At 40.1% G+C, this 19,628-nt stretch overlaps 1 protein-coding gene across 11 annotated transcripts in view; it reads right to left on the bottom strand.

Annotated features, from left to right (window-relative positions):
- Positions 1 to 19,628, bottom strand: part of MRPL22 (mitochondrial ribosomal protein L22) — a 67,732-nt gene that overhangs the window by 11,474 nt on the left and 36,630 nt on the right. For 5 of the 11 annotated variants that reach the window (XM_070045223.1, XM_060296527.2, XM_060296535.2 and 2 more), the window contains 4 exons: positions 13,867 to 14,200; positions 9,850 to 10,750; positions 3,671 to 4,537; positions 3,361 to 3,449 (listed from right to left, as the gene is read on the bottom strand). The gene's annotated coding sequence lies outside the window, so the exon portion shown is untranslated. Of the gene's footprint in view, positions 1 to 738; positions 816 to 3,360; positions 3,450 to 3,670; positions 4,538 to 9,849; positions 10,751 to 13,866; positions 14,201 to 19,628 lie in introns of all 11 variants that reach the window. The other 6 variants (XM_070045215.1, XM_070045220.1, XM_070045218.1 and 3 more) reach the window with 6 other exon arrangements.

Genomic DNA, 19,628 nt, shown 5'->3' with positions numbered 1-19,628 from the left:
CCCGGGCAATCTGGCTCCGGCACCTGCCCTCTTAACCACTACTGCCTCTGCCCAGGAGCAGCTGCTACTTGTTTTGTAACCAGAAAATCAAAATATTTTAAAAACAATTTAAGATAGTAAATACACACTTGTTGAAGGACTGTCAGCTCTCATCTGAATTTGCAAGAACCTGATGATTGAGAGATTGACACTTCTTTTTAATTCAGTCGAAAATTACTGAGAGCAGACTGTCAGGTACGAAGCAAGATGCTGTGGGAAATATAATAGAAGAAATGATGCCTTCCCTTCAAGGCCTTTAGATGTGGAAGGTGAAATATTATTGCTAGTAGCTGACATCCATTTACTGTGTGCCGTGTGCCCAGTCACTGTGCTAAACACTTTGTCTACATTATCTCATTCAATACTCATGACAAATCGATGAAATAGGTATGATTAATGCCCCCATTGTGCAAATGAGGAAACCAAAGCTTTTACATCTTAATAACTTGCTGGAGGTTCCAGGAAGAAAAACCTGCACAGGTTAAGTGCCACGTGGCTGCCACAGGCAATGATTCACATCCATCTTTCTCTTCCCCACTGTCTTAAAAAGCAGGCCACCTGGTGGGTGCTTGAAACATTACTGGCAAAGTGAGTACCCACTTTTCAATACACTCTCATTGCTAAATATCCGTGCATTTACCAGACATTAAAGTTTACATGCACATGATTACAGAGTTAGTGAGTTCTAAAGAATTCCACCTTCAGAGTTTATGGGTCTCTTCATACATCCTCCCCACCAGCATCTCCTCTTCCACCTTCAGCATTTGGAGATGGGCCTGAAATGGAAAAGACATTGCCATCTCCCTGCTCTCACCTGTTAATTCTCAATTTCAAGATGTTCTATTACACCTGATTTATGGTCTGACAGAGCTCATTCTAGCCCACGACCTTGAGCTTGTCAAATGCACGGGGGAAAATTTACTAACGACTGTGTTCATCTTAATGCACTGTAGGGAATTTTTTAAGTGAAAAAGCCTCAAGAAGCAGGGACATTTCAAACAGCCAATTATGAATAACAGTCGTTTGATGGCTGAGCACTGTAGATCTTCCAGCTCATTCGGTTTTCATCTAATTAAATCTTTCATTTCCACGGGCAGCGTGCAGTACAAACTTGTGTCTGCTTTTGTCAGCTGGAGATAATCAATAGCAGACATGTGGATGCATTTCAGCATTTATTAGCAGCTCAATCGGAAGTTGTTTTATTTTAATAACATCCTTGCCTTTGTTCTGTTCAGGATAAATCGACAGCTTTGATGAATAACAGACAGAAAACTGGTTTATATTATCCCATTAAGAGTAAAGAAATCAGAGAATGAAAGGGAGCTGAGAAACTGAAAAACACTTTAAAGCTGTATTTTCCTTGTTATCAAGAAAAGGGAGAAACAAAAATGCCTTCCATTCACTCTAAAGTATCATCAAACGTATTTGACTTCAGCTAGATATCCCTTCCAAGACCAAAACAATAAATTCCCTCATTCTGAAGCTTTCTACCACTTTTATTTGCTGATCATAGTTAGTAATTCTTGGTTAATTTCCACTGGAGCTGCAATATGGATCAGAAAGGGGAGAACCAGGTACAAAATGTCATTCGTTCACCAGAAATGAACCCAAATGCCCAAAAGCTCACATCCTGAAATAGCAGGCACAGTGGCAGGGGTCGGATGCCTTACAACAAATACACAAGGTTCACCATGGTGAGGCATTTACAACAGCCCGCTGCACACCTTGGTCAGTGGAATTTAAACTGATCTGTGGGCCAGAAGACCTCTCTTTGAAATCTCGCTTGGTATAGCCAACCATTTACTTGACAGTGCCATGAAATATCTCTCAGGCATCTCAAATACAACATCTAAAAATCTGAATGTTTTGCCACAATAAGACACCACTTCATACCCATTAGGATGGAGGTTATCCAAAAACTTAATAAATAACAAGTGTTGGCAAGGAAGTGGAGAAACTGGAACCCTTGTGTACTTTGAGTGTGAATGTGAAATGGTGCAGCCACCGTGGAAAACAGTTTGGTGGTTCCTCAAGAAACTTAAAATAGAACTACCACATGATCCAGCAATTCCACTTCCAGGTATAAACCCAAAAGAAGTGAAAGCAGGGGCTTGAACAGATATTTGTACACCCATGTTCGTAACAGCATTAAATAACAAGCAATAAGCAAGAGCTGAAAGGTGGAAGCAACCCAAATGCCCATCAATAAGCAGATGAATAAATAAAATGTGGCATATACATACAATGGAATATTATGCAGCCTTAAAAGGGAAGTTCTGACACAGCCTACAGCATGGATGAAACTGGAAGACACTGTGCGAGTGGAAAAAGCTAGTAACCAAAGGACAAATACTATACGATTATATGAGGTACCTAGAGCAGTCAAATTCATGGTGACAGAAAGCAGAATGATGGTTGCCAATACTCGGATTTTTCTTATTGTGGTAAGACATATATTACCACAATAAGAAAAATCTGAGTATTCTAACGCCCAGATATAGTTGCCCTCTGATATTTCCCACCTGAGCATACAGTGCATCCATTCACTCAGGGGCTCCAGCCAGAGAGCTGGGAGCCAGTCCTGGTACCTCCACACTCAAGCCCCGAGCCCTCCAGGCATTTCTCCACTAGCAGCCAGACTGGGCTTTTACAGGCCTAAACCGGGTCCTGCTACCCTTCAGCTTCAAGCTTCCCCTTGCACTCAGAATCCAATGCGGACTCCTCCCTCTGAAGCCACGTGACCTTGCCAAATTCTTGTGCCACATCCTCCCTCACTCTGTACTTCCGTGCTTCTCCTCACACTCTGTACTTCCATTAGTTCCTCAAACTAACCAGGTTCCATCTTCACGCAGGGCCTTTGTCTGGAACATTCTCCCCTCATCCTTTGCAGGCCAAACACTCCTTAGACTTTAGGCCTCAGCATAAATGGAACTTCCTCAAGGGTGCTTCACAGCTGCCACATTGCAAAAAGAATGCCTCTTCTCTCCTGTCAAGTGCTCTCTTAGCCCCCTGGCACTTTCTGCATGCCTCTATCTGTACATCCCTCACTACCCAGGAGACGGTCAGATGCCTGAGGTCAGCGCCCAAGTCTGCCTTGATCCACAGTCCCAGCACTTATTGCAATGTCTGGCACATAGTAGGTATGCACTTGTTGATGAGTGAATAAACAAAGGAATGCATGTTCTTTTAAATCACCCAAACAACGGGAAGCAGAAACCCTGCCTTTAACCCAAACAGCCCCCACCTTTTACTTTCTTAGACACCCAGACAGGCCTTTGTACAGTAACGTGAAACACGTCCCACCTCCACTATCCCACATACCTGCTCATAACCATTGGCACTGGACGCTCGCACCCAACGGCACCCTTACAAAGGGGCCTTGCTTTTCCTGAGATGGGGCTGAGTGACACCTGTCGAAGACAAGGTAATTGCTTGAGTTGTTTCCTGCAGTGATACAAATCCACTGACAAGTGCCACACAGCTGTTCCCATACTCAGTTTTCAATGGCGCACTGCCTGCTGTATTAGTGAGCAAGTAAGTCCCTTGAAACAACATGAGGTCCGCAATATTGATGGAATATAAAATTAGGTATGTAGCTGCCAAGCACCCCAGAAAGGTCCCGATTCCTTACCTCAGCAGTAATGATGAAGCTGGAGGCTCCCCGGCCATTCTTCCTCCCTTTGGCAAGCATCTTCCCCTAGGTAATGCTCCAACAAACAGTAACTTGGGTTACAGTGATGATGATTATTATTATGGACTCTATTTTATTCTCATTTAATTAGTAATTATTTTAACTTACATGGCTGAAGAGCTGCTACAATGGGCGTTTCCTGGCAGTCAGGGGTTAATTCTCCAAAAATGCAGAAATATGGGCTATTTTCAGTTCAGCCGTTAGACGCTGTAGTGATGAACGCCTCTCACTGCCATATGGTGTGGTCTAAACCTAGTGTCTTTTCACAACAATAGTTCCACTTCTATTACCATTAGAGAGAAATATGTAAAAACAGTTTTCTCTCTAAACAGAGCTCCCATGCCAGCAGGCCCTAGAGTACCCTAGAGAAGGAAAGCAAACAACCCTGCAGCACAGGTCGGGGCCAGTTGCTTTCTGCGCCCCCCTCAGGGATGCTCAAGTTTACAGCTGATATTGAATTGGCCATAAAATGCACATGTCTTCTTTTGGACTCACGAATCCGGTAACGAACCAGGGCTGAAATCCCAAACCCATGGGGCTCACTGGTGGTGGATGCATGTGAAGCTACCTGGTTAACACCCTGTTTTTGCGTTTTTGACATTTAGGGGTGGCTTTATTTCTACAGATGAATATGCTCTCCTCAAATCACTGAATCCAGGGAAATAATAAGATGAGGCTGGAACATCTTTTTGTGTCATAAAGTAAGAAAGTCCTCAAACGATGAAGAAATGTCAAAAGGACACAGGAAACAACTTGCAATGGCTCCCACTGGCCAAATCTGGGACATCGTGAGCATGAAAAGAAATACTGATAGCAACAGATTAGTATACAGTGAATAAAGTAAGTACTCATGAAGCTATACCTATAGAAATAAATGAATAAATAAATTAGAAAAGAAAGCTCTTCTTTATAGTAAACTATAAATGCAAAAGAAATGATGGTTATTAGAAAATCACCATTTACTAACCATCATAGTAATGTTTAATTCAATCAAGAAACATCAAAGGATGCTAAACTCTAGTGGGTGAGAGATTGATGAGGAAAGAGATACTTACATAGTCTCAAAGTATCTCCTCACAAGATACTTATTAATTACAAAGAGACTTTACAATAATTTTACAGTAGAGACACCTGGCAGACAGCAGCACAATAAGTGAATCAAAGTTAAAAATACCAATAACCAGGGACTCCTCTGGTGGTCCAGTGGTTAAGAATCTGCCTTCCAATGCGGGGGATGCAGGTTTGATCCCTGGTCGGGGAACTAAGATCCCTAATGCCACGGGGCAATTAAGCCTGTGCACTGCAACTATTGAGCCAGTGTGCCACAACTAGACAGCCCATGTGCCACAACTACAGAGCCCACGCACTCTGGAGCCTGTGCACCACAACTAGAGAGAAGCCCACGTGCTGCAACAAAGGAGCCTGCGTGCTGCAATGAAAGATCCCGTGTGCTGCAACTAAGACCCGACGCAGCCAAAAATAAATAATTTTTTAAAGAAAGATAGTAACTTAACAAAAAAAATACCAATAACCAAATAGACATCGTGTGCCACCCTGTGGGGTGTGATTAAAAGAAAAAAAAAGCATCTGTGACATTCCAGTCAAAACACATAACCTGAGTCTAACCATGAAGAAACTGGTCAAGACCAAACTGAAGGAGATTCTACAAAATGACTGGCCTACAATCTTCAACCATGTCCGCGTCACAAAACATAGGATTACCACATGATCCAGCAATTCCAATTCTGTATAAATACTCAAGAGAAGTGAAAGCAGGGACTTGAACAGATATTTGTACACTCATGTTCAGAGCACCAATATTCACAGTAGCCAAAAGGTGGAAGCAACACAAGCCTCCACTGAAGGGTGAATGAATAAACAAAATACGATATATTCATACAATGGAATATTGTTCAGCCTGGAAAAGGAAAGAAATTCTGAAACATGCTATAGCATGGACGAACCTTGAAGACATTATGCTACATTAAACAAATCAGTCACAAAAGGACAAATAATGTATGATTCCCCATATATGAGGTGCTTAATAGAGTGGGAAGATTCACAGAGACAGAAAGTAGCATAGTGGTTGCCAGGGGCTGGGAGGAGGGAGAAATGGGGAGTTCGTGTTTACCGGATAGAGTTTCAGTTGGAGAAGATAAAAAGTTCTGGAGATGGATGGTGGTGATGGTTGCACAACAATGTAAGTGTATCTAATGCCATAAAAATGTACACTTAAAATAGTTAAAATGGTAAGTTTTGTGTTGCATATATTATACCTCAATTTAAAAAAAAAGTATTCAAGCTTTCGAGTCAAACCTGGGTTCAAGGGCTGGGATGAGGAGATGGGTAAGCTTATGGCTCTGACAGTAATGATAGTTTCACAGGTGCATAGTTATCTCCAAACACCTCAAGTTATATATATTAAATACCTATAGCTTTTTGTGTGTCAATCATACCTCAATAAAGTGGTGAAGAAAAAAAAAACCTGGGTTCAAATTCTGACTGTGCTACTAACTCACTGGGTGACCCTTAGGAAAGTTATTTAATTTCTTTGAACCTCAGCCTTCTCATTTATAAAATGGAGACGATATTCAAGCCTACAAGATAGGATGGTTATGAGGCAGAAGATAATACATTTAGCACAATGCCTGGCACATAGTAGGCAGTGGATAATATTAGCAAGATGATAAATGTCCCCACACATGAGATAACATGCTACATGTTTTTAGAGGACGAAGCTACTTTGGTGTGGTTGGAGTATGTGGTGCTGAGCGAAGGTACTAGAATGAAAAGCAGATCTTTTATGCCAAGATGAAGAGTTTACACTTTGTCCTGAAGCCTGTGAGGAGTCACTGGAGGATTGTAAGCAGTGGAGGGAAATATTAGAGAAGAAGAGAGAGAGGACAAAGACATCTGTATATTTCACTCCGTCATGGGCTTTCTCCTCTTCATCCACAAAGATAATTAACACCACTGGCTTCAGGGAAAACAAACGATTAACAGAAACGCCACATTTAACACTCTCACTTTGCAGCAAACACCTTATCAGAAGAGGGAACTCGGATATAAAGAAGTAACGAGCCACGTAATAAAGTTAGGCTTAAGCACAAACTCCAAAAAGATGGCTCTGCCTTTATCTCCCACTTGAATCACTGGGTGGAGGGTACAGGAGCTTCCCGTGCTTCTATGACTTAACCAAGGCTTCCCACTGCCTTCTCCATCTGTCCCCTAACCCGTGCCAAGCTTCCTTTGGCCCCTTAACATCTGTGATGAGCAGGGCTGGGGCAGAAGCATTTTGCTCCGGTTCAACCTGCACATCAAGAATGGCGTCACATAACCTCATCTCGTTTCAGTGTTCTAATGTGGTCACATTTTCACCACTGTCACTGAATGTCATTTTAAATAGCTGCTCTCTACTGATTTTTCTCTCCATCTATAACGCTTAAGCGTTTAGGTGAAACTCAAGGTAATGAAAGTAGCCAAAAGCACACATTTCTCCTGGCTAAGCTGCATTTTTCACCTGGTTCTGCTCAGTACTCTAAATGAGATTTTTGATTTTACTGGGTTTTTTCCTAATTACCTAAGTAATATACGTTCCACCTAGAAAATGTCAAAAATATAGAAAAGCAAAAAGGAAAAATAAAAATTACCTATATTCTTATCAACCAGATATAATATGCTTAAAAATACTGGTATACATCCTTCTAGGTTTGTTTTTTTTTTCCCTAGTTTTCTATGCATATTACTACTTGCTCTTTTTAAAATTGGACTCATGTTGTACATAGTGAAAAACTTATGTTTTAAATAATAACTAGTAATTAGTCTTAACACTTCACATTTTATGTCATTAATAGCAATATTGTGAACCTATCCCTATGTCATTCAAAAATGTGCTTTAACGACTCCATAGCACACCATCACATTGTGTGTATCAGAGCTAGGATCTCCGCTGTCCAAGTTGTTGCCTGCACAAACTGGTAGGCCTGGCGTGGGGTGGGGTCCCCCTGGAATAAGAGGAGCCTTTTTTCTAAGTCACACAATGGTGTGCATTTTAGCTAGAAAACGCCCAGGTACACAAAGGGAACATAACCTAGCCAGTTCCCCAACATTGGAATGTTTTAGGTCATATCCAGTTATCTTTATTATGAATATCTTTGTACATATCTTGTTAAATCAAAGAATATACAATTTTTGAGACTCTTGTTAATGTTGCTGGACTGCTCTCCTACCAAGTGTTTCAGAGTGTTCTTTTCTCTACAACTTTCCAATTCTGGATGTTTCCCTTCTTTTTAATCCTGGAAAATTATATATGTGACAGGTACACACTTTTAATGTGTAACTACTTGATTACTAGGGAGAATGAATATTTTTAAATGTTTATTAGTAATATGTATTTCTTCCCTTAAAAATGCTCTATCCATATTTCTTGCCTGTTTTTCTACTGCAGTATTGGTCTCATTGATTGTAGGGCTCTTTGCATTTCAAGAATGTTAACCATTTATCTGCCATATATATATATTTTTTTTAAATTTATTTTTGGCTGCGTTGGGTCTTCGTTGCTGCGCGCAGGCTTTCTCTAGTTGCGGCGAGCGGGGGCTACTCTTCGTTGTGGTGCACAGGCTTCTCACTACGGTGGTTTCTCTTGCTGCGGAGCACAGGCTCTAGGCACGCGGGCTTCAGTAGTTGTGGCACGCGGGCTCAACAGTTGTGGCTTGCGGACTCTAGAGCACAGGCTCAGTAGTTGTGGTGCACGGGCTTAGTTGCTCCACAGTATGTGGGGGATCTTCCCAGACCAGGGATCTAACCCATGTCCCCTGCATTGGCAGGCGGATTCTTAACCACTGCACCACCAGGGAAGTACCCTGCCATGTATTTTTTAAACTTTTTCCCCAATTGTACATTGTCTTTCCATTTTTGCTTTGATGTTTAAAAATTTGTACATCATTTTTAACTTGGGAGTAATCAAACCTGTCGATCTTTTCCTTATGTCTTCTGCCTTTGATATTTAAAAAGGCTTTCTCCATTCCAAGTCAGATTGATTTCACCCATATTTGTTTAATTTTTTATTATACACCTCATAACTGCAACCTAGGTTCTTTTAAACTGGGTTTGGTTTATGAGGTTCACAGTCTTTAAACCTGTGCTGAACCATGTAGTTGCTCTGGCTGGTAGAGCATTGTATAGGGAATGGGGAATTGGATGAGGAAATGGATTATCTTCACCAATGGACTTGGATCCTCTGTGCCTAAATCCTCTGTGTGTAAAATATAGGAAATTACATTTGGAACCCAAGTTTTACCTTTTTCAAAATTATAAAATATGGTACATATACAGAGGGCCGCACAGTGTGATGAACAATCATAAAACAAGTGTTCATGTAACTGCTATCCATATTACTGAGATGGAGAGGGAGGGAGAGAGAGGAAACGAGGGAGGGAAGAGGAGGAGGAAGGGAGAGTGGAGGGAGGGAAGGAGGGACGGAGGGAGAGAGAAGACAGAAATTCCTACAATGGGTTCTTTCTCAAGGACACACTCCTTTTATCTCTTGATAATCACTATCCTGTTTCAGTCTTCACTTCCTTGTTTTACTTTATGCTTTGCTCTCGTATGTATTCATCACCTATCTTTTCTGCATATTTTTAAGTTTCTAATGGTTTGATTTTTTTTCACTCTTATTTATAATCCATTTGGAATTTATCTTATCATACGATGTGAGGAATCAAAAGTTAATTTTCCACAAATGGTTTATCAATTTTTTCAGCACTGTTTAGCATAATACTTTCTTCCTGAATCAGTTTTTTAAAGTCAGATCTCTCAAGATGTAATTCATCCTCTTTAAGATTATAATGCCATGAATTCTGACAAATACATAATGCATAGTCACAACAATCAAGACATATAGATGGAGTATTTCCATCATCCCAGAAAGTTTGCTTGTGCCCTTTTGTAGTCAATCCCCCATCCCCACCTGCCAGCTCCTGGAAACCACCGATCTGTTCTCTGTCCATACAGTTTTGCCTTTTCCTGAATGTCAACTGAATATAATTATACAATGTATATAGCCTTTTTTTTTCCCCCAATGTTTTATCCAGCCTTTTGAGTCTGGCTTTTTCACTTACCGTAATGCTTTTGAGATTCATCCATCTTATTGATGAGAAGTATTCCATTGTAGGGACGTACCACAATTTATAGATTCAATCTTCCAGCATTAAGTATAATGGTAACCATAGGGTTTTTGTAGATGCCCTTTATCAGATTGAGGAAGTTCTAGTTTGCTGAGTTTTTATCATAAATGGATGTTCAATGTTATCAAGTGCTTTTCATGCAGATATTAAGCAACACATCTTGGTCCGTCTGCCCTGGGAGTAATAGACTCTGCCACTCCAGAGACTTGAGGTTGTAGTCTACTGTCCAGGGAAAATTGTCCAGGTTAGTAGGCAGGGCCTTGGGCCTCACATCCACTGATCACTTTGAACCCTGTGGGTAACTGAGTTTGCTGCCCTACCCACAGTAGCTTAGAGCTTTTGATCCCTAAAGGAGGAAAATCCAGGGAAGCCAATGGCATTTTGTGTCCCCAACATCCATTGATCGCCTCCCTCTGCCTGGACCTCAGAGGTGGGCTCAAGAGGGCCAGCCTCCTGCCCTGCTCCCAATATTTCTTGTGAGCACCTGGTGGAAGTCTGTGGAAGAGAGTTTGTAGCTGAGTGGAAACTCCTCTTCTACCTCAGCTTTCCCAGGTTTACACACTCACCCACACATGGATTTTGTGTTACAATTTAGCTGATTTCTTCTCCCCACGTGGACAGTGGCTGTGCCTCTCCTCCCCATGCTCTGCCAGAATGCGGACAGTTGTGAAGCCCATTTCTCCTCGGAGGGGCTTGTCTCTCTTCTGAATGAGGTTACTTGGTTGCCTCACAACCTCATCTTTCTCGTGAGCTCAACAAAAGTAATGATTTTGTAGTTTATCTGTCATTTTCTCATTATTAGGACAGAAGCGATGTGCTTAGCAGCTTTCTGTAACTTAAGCAGAAATATAAGAACATTTCAGTTCCACCTTTATCCTAAACCATATGTATATACTTGAGCCTGTTTGGCGGGCTATTTTTATTCTTACACAAGAATCATGCTACTTTTATAATAAATCTTTCTTTCTAGCAGTGTAAGTCACCTCTCAATCTTCTAAAAATTCTTCAGCCTTTTATTAAGCTTCCCAGGTGACCTTAGGATTATATTGTCTAGTTAAAAAGAAAAATACTTTTGACATTTTTATTAGAATTGAAATGGCTGAATTATCGAGTTATGCCATCCAAGAATGTGGTATGCTCTACCATTTATTTAAGTCTTCAAGTCTCCCAGGTAAGTTTTACAGTTTTATTTATATGGGTCCCGCATACTTTTCTTATGTCAAGTTTATTCCTAGATATTTTCTATTTTAGTCTCTATTTTAATGCCTTTTTAAAATTGTATATTCTGATGATTATTGATTTAAGGCATAAGCATTGACTTTTGTATACTGATTTTGTAACCAGCTGCCTTACTGAACTCTCCTTACTTCTAATAATTCTTCAGTTGATTTTCTTCGGTTCCTAGGGAGGCAATTATACGCAAGTAATAATTTGTCTCTTCCTTTCCAAAGATTTTTCTCTTATTTCATTTTATCTTACTGCTTTGACTAAACTTTTGGTAAATTAAATAACCATGGATGGTGGGCATACTTGACTTGTACCTGACTTTGGTGGGAAACTCCAGAGCTTCATCATTAAGTACGATGAAACCTGAGGCAGATACAACAAATTCGCTTACTGAGCAGTCACTCAAATTCCCTTCCAGCCTGTACTTGAAAAAGAAGAGAAAGGAACAGCCCCTGACATTCAGAAGCTGGCCAGGCACTCAACGCTGTTATTCTCCTTTTATCTCACAGAATACCAACTCAGACAAGGTCATTCTGAGAACATGATTAAATCATATAAAGCAAGTCCACAACATAATTTTGTCTAAGCACAGACAAAAATAAGGTTGCTGTGCCATCCACAAAATACCAACCATCACCCTCTTTTTGCTTAAATGAGTGACTGTTAATTCTTTATCAATTAATGACACCTGTTTCCTCACCCTAGTCTGCCCTCCCTATGTATAAAATTTGAGATAATCATAGAATTCCCACACACACACTTTCTGATGGCATCCAATACAGAGCAAACCTTAGCTTCCCTAGACTCTCCACAACTCAATCAACCAAAGCCCAGATCCTATAAAGTCACTCAACCAAAGCCCAAATCCTAATATCCTCTTGCTGAGGATTCCCCATGGTTCCCCACAGTGTGTGTTCTCCCTTGCTGCAACAATAAACCTGACTTTTTCAACTATAATTGTGATCATGGTGGTCTCTGGCTGCAGGACATTGACATGTTTTAAGAGGCTAGAAAACTAGAAAGTACATTTCTATACTCCTTTATAGCTAAGGTTCAGTCCTATGACATTTCTGCCAGTCACTGATACCCATGCTTAAATTAGTCTAACAAGATGTTGGAATGGGACACTTGCTACCTTAGTGTGGTGTCTTAGCCTGAGGCACCACTGTGATAGGTATCAAGATGCCAAAATGATTGTGAGAGAATCACTTCTAACTCCCAATTATGACTCAAGTTCATCTTTTGATCAATTCTAATCCAGAACCGTACAGAGAAATAGAATGATCCAGCTCATTCCTACAAAGAATTTTAAATTTTTTCTGTATGTTTTATGCCCTTGTCTCATACGTATTTTTTCATTTGTATTTCTTTTTAATTGTAGTTGATTTACAAGGTTGTGTTAGTTTCTGGTATACAGCAAAGTGATTCAGATACGTATATATATACACACACACATATACTTTTTCATATTTTTTCCATTATAATTACAAGATATTGAATATACTTCCCTGTGCTATACAGTAAGACCTTGTTATTTACCTATTTTATATATAGTAGTTTGTATATGCTAATCCCAAACTCCTAATTTATCCCTCCCCCACCCCCTTTCCCCTTTGGTAACCCTAATTTTGTTTTCTACGTCTGTGAGTCTGTTTCTGTTTTGTAAATCATTTGTGTCATAGTTTACGTTCCACATAAAAGTGATATCATATGGTATTTGTCTTTCTCTTTCTGACTTACTTTACTATGATAATCTCTAGGTCCATCCATATTGCTGCAAATGGCATTATTTCATTCTTTTTTATGGCTGAGTAGTATTCCATTGTATATATACATATATACACACCACATCTTCTTTATCCATTCACCTACTGACAGATATTTAGGTCACTTCCGTGTCTTGGCTATTTGTATCATTTGTATTTCTTATTGGACTTACAAGATCTGTCCATTTCAATGATTCTTTCCCCCAAAGAACCAAGAATTAGGAGTGTTTTATTATCAAGTATATTATGCTTAACTTTCTTTTTAAGAACAAATTTCTGGTTTTAGGGCAGTATTTTTTAAAGTGACCTAGGGCTTCCCTGGTGGTGCAGTGGTTAAGAATCCACCTGCCAAAAAAAAAAAAAAAAAAAAGAATCCGCCTGCCAATGCAGGGTACATGGGTTCGAGCCCTGGCCAAGGAAGGTCCCACATGCCCCAGAGCAACTAAGCCCATGCAACACAACTACTGAGCCTGTGCTCTAGAGCCCGCGAGCCACAACTACTGAAGCCCGTGCACCTATAGCCCGTGCTTTGCAACAAAAGAAGCCACCGCGATAAGAAGCCTGCACATCGCAACGAAGAGTAGCCCCTGCTCATCACTAGAGAAAGCCCACGCACAGCAACAAAGACCCAATGCAGCCAAAAATAAACAAAAATAATTTTTTTAAAGTGGTCTATATAACTCTTATTTGAGATAATGTGAGGTCTTCTTTGTAAATCAATTTTACAATTGTAGAATCAATTTAGAGTCTACAACTGTAGAATCTAAAATTTGTAGAATCAATTATACAAATTGTTATGGACATTTGAAAAGGATAGGTATTCTCCTTAAGAGTACAAAGTTTGAAATACTTATCACAGCTGCTACTATGTAGCAAACTACCTCATATTTCAGTGGCTTAAACAATAAGAACTTACTAATTTCTTCATGAGTCTGTAGGTCAGTTTGTGGTGGTTTACCTGTTCTCACCTGGGCTCATTCATGCTTCTGTCATCAGTTTTTGCTGCATCTGCAGCTGTGCTGATGTCTGCTGGACTCTCTCGTGTTTTGTGGTTGGCCGCCTGTAAGCTGGGGCCCACATCTCTCTTCCACGTGGTCTCTCGTCCTTGAGCAGATCAGCCTGGGCTTGTTTACATGGAGAAGCAGAGGTCCAAGAAAGAAAGAGGAAGCAAACAGGGCCAAGGCTGAAAACCTGCAAACTGTCACTTCTGCCACGTTCTATTACAAAGTAAGCCCAAATTCAAGAGGTCAGAAGAGACTCCACCTCATAATAAGAGGCGCTGCAAAGTCACACTGCAAAGAGCATGGATATAGAGAGAGTCAAGAACTGTGGCCAGAGAAAATGAACTTAAATCATTTCTTATGCTGGGGTCCACTATGGAAACTTGGAACTTTTCGATGACCTTCAGGAGGTTTAGAAATGGTTTCACATTGACTGCAGAATGTATTCCTCCATATGGGCATTAAACAACGCTTTTAGGTTCATTTATGTCTTTTCCTTAAATTCCACTTTGTGATATTAATATTGCCATCCCTTACTTTCCAGAGTGGAATTTTTATAAGTCTCCTTGAGCCATAAGTGAAAATAAAAATTCATTCAAGTCCCTATTGGACAAACACAAAAAATATTTTACTTGACTGCACAAGTATGATTCATTTCCCAATATTTTCTCTTTGATCCAATGTATTCGTGATTCCATACAGATAAATCCTAAGTTATGTACTAACATAACTCAGAGTAGGCTGGTTTGCTTAAGAATAAAGGCTAGAACCTCTCTTATATAGAGATCTGATCCTAGACAGTTATATCAGAGACAGTGGGTTAAGAAGAGGTGCCTATTCCTAGAAGTGTTAATAATGTCATCTACATAGACAAAACTACATAGTTTTGTCCTGCTTTAGAATTTCTGGAAGCTCACCTACGCCAAAACATTTCCTGTTTTAAACCCACACGTGTGATTGAGCTCTTCTTAATCAACTAAAATTGTAATTACAACCTCTGCACTAAAATGAAATGACTGGAAAAAATCTAATCGTTTTCATCACATAGAAAAACATATCCCTTTTATTTTGCAATGTTTGCGGTATACTCACTTTGCATGCTTTTCCCCTCAGTGTTAGCTGGAGCCTCATAAAGTTTAGTAACTCTGAGTCAGCTCCAAAGACAGTATATTCCCCATCCACATCACACATCCCACATCTTATTTCTGGAAGGATGAAGTGGTCCTAACATTTATAGAGTTGAAAACAAAACCCAAGTCGGCATTCTGACAACATAACCCTTTACTGATCCATATGACATTTGTCATTTTACCCTTTCCCCTTACCGTATCTTTAAGAAAATAAACTTGCCCCAAAATCCAATGACTGTTTTCCAGGGCACCCTGATGTCTGCTCCCATAGGCCCATGTCCCTCTGCTTTCGTAACACTCAGCACAGTGAAGACTTGTAGTTAGTGATTTACTGAATTACTCTGCCTTTCCCAGCAGAGTGTGAGCTCCAGGAGCAAGGGCTGATTCCTCTTTCACTATCTGTATCCTCAGCACCAGGCATATAATGGTTGCCCAATAAATTATGCTGAGTTAAAGAAAACAAAAGCTAACCTTTAAAAAAAAAAATCTATCATATGGTAGCAGTCGGGGTGACGGTTACCTTTGGATAGGTGGGTAGTGACTGGGAAGGGGTATGAAGGGGACTCAGGGTTGCTATCACATTCTATTTCTTCACCTGTTTACCTGGGCACGTTCACCACTTGATCAATTATTGAGCTAAACTTATGATCAGTGCACTTCCTGAATGTGCTACACACCAACTAAAAAAGTTTAAATCTATCATAACTCTCTGACAAAGAAAGAAGGAAATCACAAGCATTCAGATATTGCCATTAAAGAATAATTAAGACATTAGTTTCTGAACCACGTAAAGTTAATTTTAAGTGGGGACCAAAATGTTCATTTATGTTAGAAAGTGCACTCTCAGCCACGGAAACTAACCAGATGGACTTAGCAACAGTCACAATGGGAAAGATTCATTGAGAAAAAATATATATACAGTGCTTAAAACAGTGCTAGGTACCCAGTGCTGCATGTTAGCAGTTAGTACACTTTAACCAGAAGCAGCTCCGAATAAAGGCTGAATCTTAGATCACAAGCAAACTTTCTTCATTAGAACCTAAGATCTGTTTTATCCTTAACTCTTTCAAAACAGCTTTAACAGCCTGATGAAGCAGCAACCTCATTTACGTAATTTATAGTTACGGAGTCCACATCACCACCTGGCGTGTTTTAGTCACACCCGAGGAAGTCAAAACTCAAGGCTAAAACTCATGGAGCCTCTGCACTGAAAGAGAGCCCAGAGACCCTCTGGCCCAGTGATTCTCTAGCCACACATCACTGGGGCATTCACTACAAGTGCAAACCCCCTGGTCTCCCACACCAGCTCCTGACTCACTAAGTCTGAGATAGGGCCCAGGGATTTGGATCTTTTAACAAGTCCTTCAAGTGATTCTGAAGAAGGTGGTCTACAGACAACACTGAGCCTCTTATCTTCTGGATGAATGAAATGGAGGCCAGGGAGGGAGGAGACCTGCCCAAAGTCGTCTTCTGGTTAATGAGTATGCCAGGACTAGAATAAAGTTCCCTTTCCACCACTCCAGTGTTATTTCCATGATTCCATGCTATAATAGCTTAGGACCCAGGATCTGCCCTAAACCTCAGTGGCTTACTCCACTGAGCTCTTTGCCTTTTTACCCACACATTAAGGTAACTGCAGAGGCCCAGAAAATACCTGTATATTCACTAGGTATGCAGAACCAGGTACTTAAACCTAGAGTTTAAATCATAGCTCCAATATTCACAAACTGTGTGACCCTGAGACAGTTATTTGTAAAATATAGCATGGAACATGTCAAATAATGAGGTCCCAGTAAATAGTATCTATAATTAATGCCATCTTAAAACATGGCACTAAAGCTACATTCTTCATTTGACCAGAGGGATATTCTCAAAGTACAGTCCCCTACAACAGAATCACCTGGAAGTGCTTGTTTAAAACAGATTTCTAGTGAATCAGAATCTCTTGGGCGAAACCCAGAAGTCTGCACTAATAAGCAAGCACCCCAAGTTCTTCCTGTACATACAAACGTTTGAGAAACACCGGACTAGGGCTGTGGACAGAGTGCCTCTTGTCAATGAAAACATGTGTATCAACGAGAATCAGGTACTGCCGAACACTCTTAACAATTTTCTGCTAACAAGAGGGAAGTGAGTGCCACCTACTGCCTTATTTTTATTTATTTATTATCATTATTTTATTTATTTTTGGCTGCGCTGGGTCTTCATTGCTGCGCGTGGGCTTTCTCTAGTTGCAGTGAGCAGGGGCTACTCTTCGTTGCAGTGTGCGGGCTTCTCATTGCGGTGGCTTCTCTTGTTGCAGAGCACAGGCTCCAGGCACACGAGCTTCTGTAGTTGTGGCACGCGGGCTCAACAGTTGTGGCTCACAGAATCTAGAGCACAGGCTCAGTAGTTGTGGTGCATGGGCTTAGTTGCTCCACGGACTATGGGATCTTCCTGGACCAGGGCTCAAACCTGTGTCCCCTACACTGGCAGGCTGATTCTTAACCACTGTGCCACCAGGGAAGTCCTGTGCATTAATTTTGTGTCCTGCAACCTTACCAATTCACTGATTAGTTCTAGTAGTTTTCTGGTGGCATCTTTAGGATTTTCTATGTATAGTATGTCATGGGCAAACAGTGACAGTTTTACTACTTCTTCTCCAATTTGTATTCCTTTTATTTCTTTTTCTTCTCTGACTGCTGTGGCTAGGACTTCCAATACTATGTTGAATAATAGTGGCAAGAGTGGACATCCTTGTCTTGTTCCTGATCTTAGAGGAAATGCTTTCAGTTTTTCACCATTGAGAATGATGTTTGCTGTGGGTTTGTCATATATGGCTTTTATTATGTTGAGCTAGGTTCCCTCTATGCCCACTTTCTGGAGACTTTTATAAGTGGGTGTTGAATTTTGTCAAAAGCTTTTTCTGCATCAATTGAGATGATCACATGGTTTTTATCCTTTGTTAATATGGTGTATCACATTGATTGTTTTGCATATACTGAAGGATCCTTGCATCCCTGGGATAAATCCCACTTGATCATGGTGTATGATCCTTTTAATGTGTTGTTGGATTCTGTTTGCTAGTATTTTGTTGAGGATTTTTGCATCTATGTTCGTGATATTGGTCTATAATTTTCTTTTTTGTGATATCTTTGTCTGGTTTGGGCATCAGGGTGATGGTGGCCTTGTAAAACAAGTTTGGGAGTGTTCCTCCCTCTGCAAATTTTTGGAAGAGTTTGAGAAGGACAGGTGTTAAGTCTTCTCTAAATGTTTGATAGAATTCGCCTGTGAAGCCATCTGGTCCTGGACTTTTGTTTCTTGGAAGATTTTTAATTGAAGTTTCAATTTCATCACCTGTGATTGGCCTGTTTATATTTTCTAATTCTTCCTCACTCAATCTTGGAAGGTTGTACTTTTCCAAAAATTTGTCCATTTCTTCCAGGTTGTCCATTTTATTGGCATAGAGTTGCTTGTAGTAGAGTCTCTTAGGATGCTTTGTATTTCTGTGGCGTCTGTTGTAACTTCTCCTTTTTCATTTCTAATTCTATTGATTTGCATCCTCTCCCTTTTTTTCTTGATGAGTCTGGCTAAAGGTTTATTCATTTTGTTTATCTTCTCAAAGAACCAGCTTTTAGTTGTATTGATCTTTGCTACTGTTTTCTGTTTCTGTTTCATTTATTTCTGCTCTGATCTTTATGATTTCTTTCCTCCTACTAACTTTGGGTTTTCTTTGTTCTTCTTTTTCTAGTTGCTTTAGGTGTAAGGTTATATTGTTTATTTGAGATCTTTCTTGTTTCTTGAGGTGAGCTTGAATTGCTATGAACTTCCCTCTTAGAACTGCTTTTGCTGTGTCCCATAGGTTTTGGATCGTCGTGTTTTTGTTGTCATTTGTTTCTAGGTATTTTTTGATTTCCTCTTTGATTTCTTCAGTGATCTCTTAGTTATTTAGCAGCACCGTTTAGCCTCCATGTATTTGTGTTTTTTACTTTTTTTTTTCCTGTACCTGATTTCTAATCTCACAGTGTTGTGGTCAGAAAAGATGCTTGATACAATTTCAATTTTCTTAAACTTTCCAAGGCTTGATTTGTGACCCAAGATGTGATCTATTCTGGAGAATGTTCCATGTGCACTTGAAAAGAAAGTGTATTCTTCCGCTTTCAGGTGGAATGTCCTAAAAATATCAATTATTTTATAATGCAAGCCTGAGACTGGTTCAATTCCTCTCTCCATTAATTTGAATGCACTCTGAAAAATGAATCAATCCTAAACAAGACAACCAAGCAATAGAAAGCATTGTTGGTAGGAGACATAAAATAGTCATCATTTAAGTAAAATAAAACTTTCTAAGTTAAATGGTTTTTGGAGTTTTAGATTAATATATCTAATAAACTCCTGTAATTTCAAGTTACTGCTAAATCAGTAAAGGAAAATATAATCCCTCATCCACTGGCCTACGCCAACAGTGAAAGGAAAAACTGAACTACAGAATGCCCTAAAATACTGCACTGAAACAATGTGCAGGGATGCTCCCGTCCACCACCCCCTCCCCCAGTTCCAGGAGAAAAATCAAGTGAAATAGTAAGGACAAGTTTTCTTATCCTGTAACT

This window comes from Globicephala melas, chromosome 3 (genome assembly GCF_963455315.2).
Source record: "Globicephala melas chromosome 3, mGloMel1.2, whole genome shotgun sequence".
Classification (NCBI taxonomy): domain Eukaryota; kingdom Metazoa; phylum Chordata; class Mammalia; order Artiodactyla; family Delphinidae; genus Globicephala; species Globicephala melas.
The sequence above is the reverse complement of the archived record's forward strand: the minus strand, read 5'-3'. Positions and strand labels throughout refer to the sequence as shown.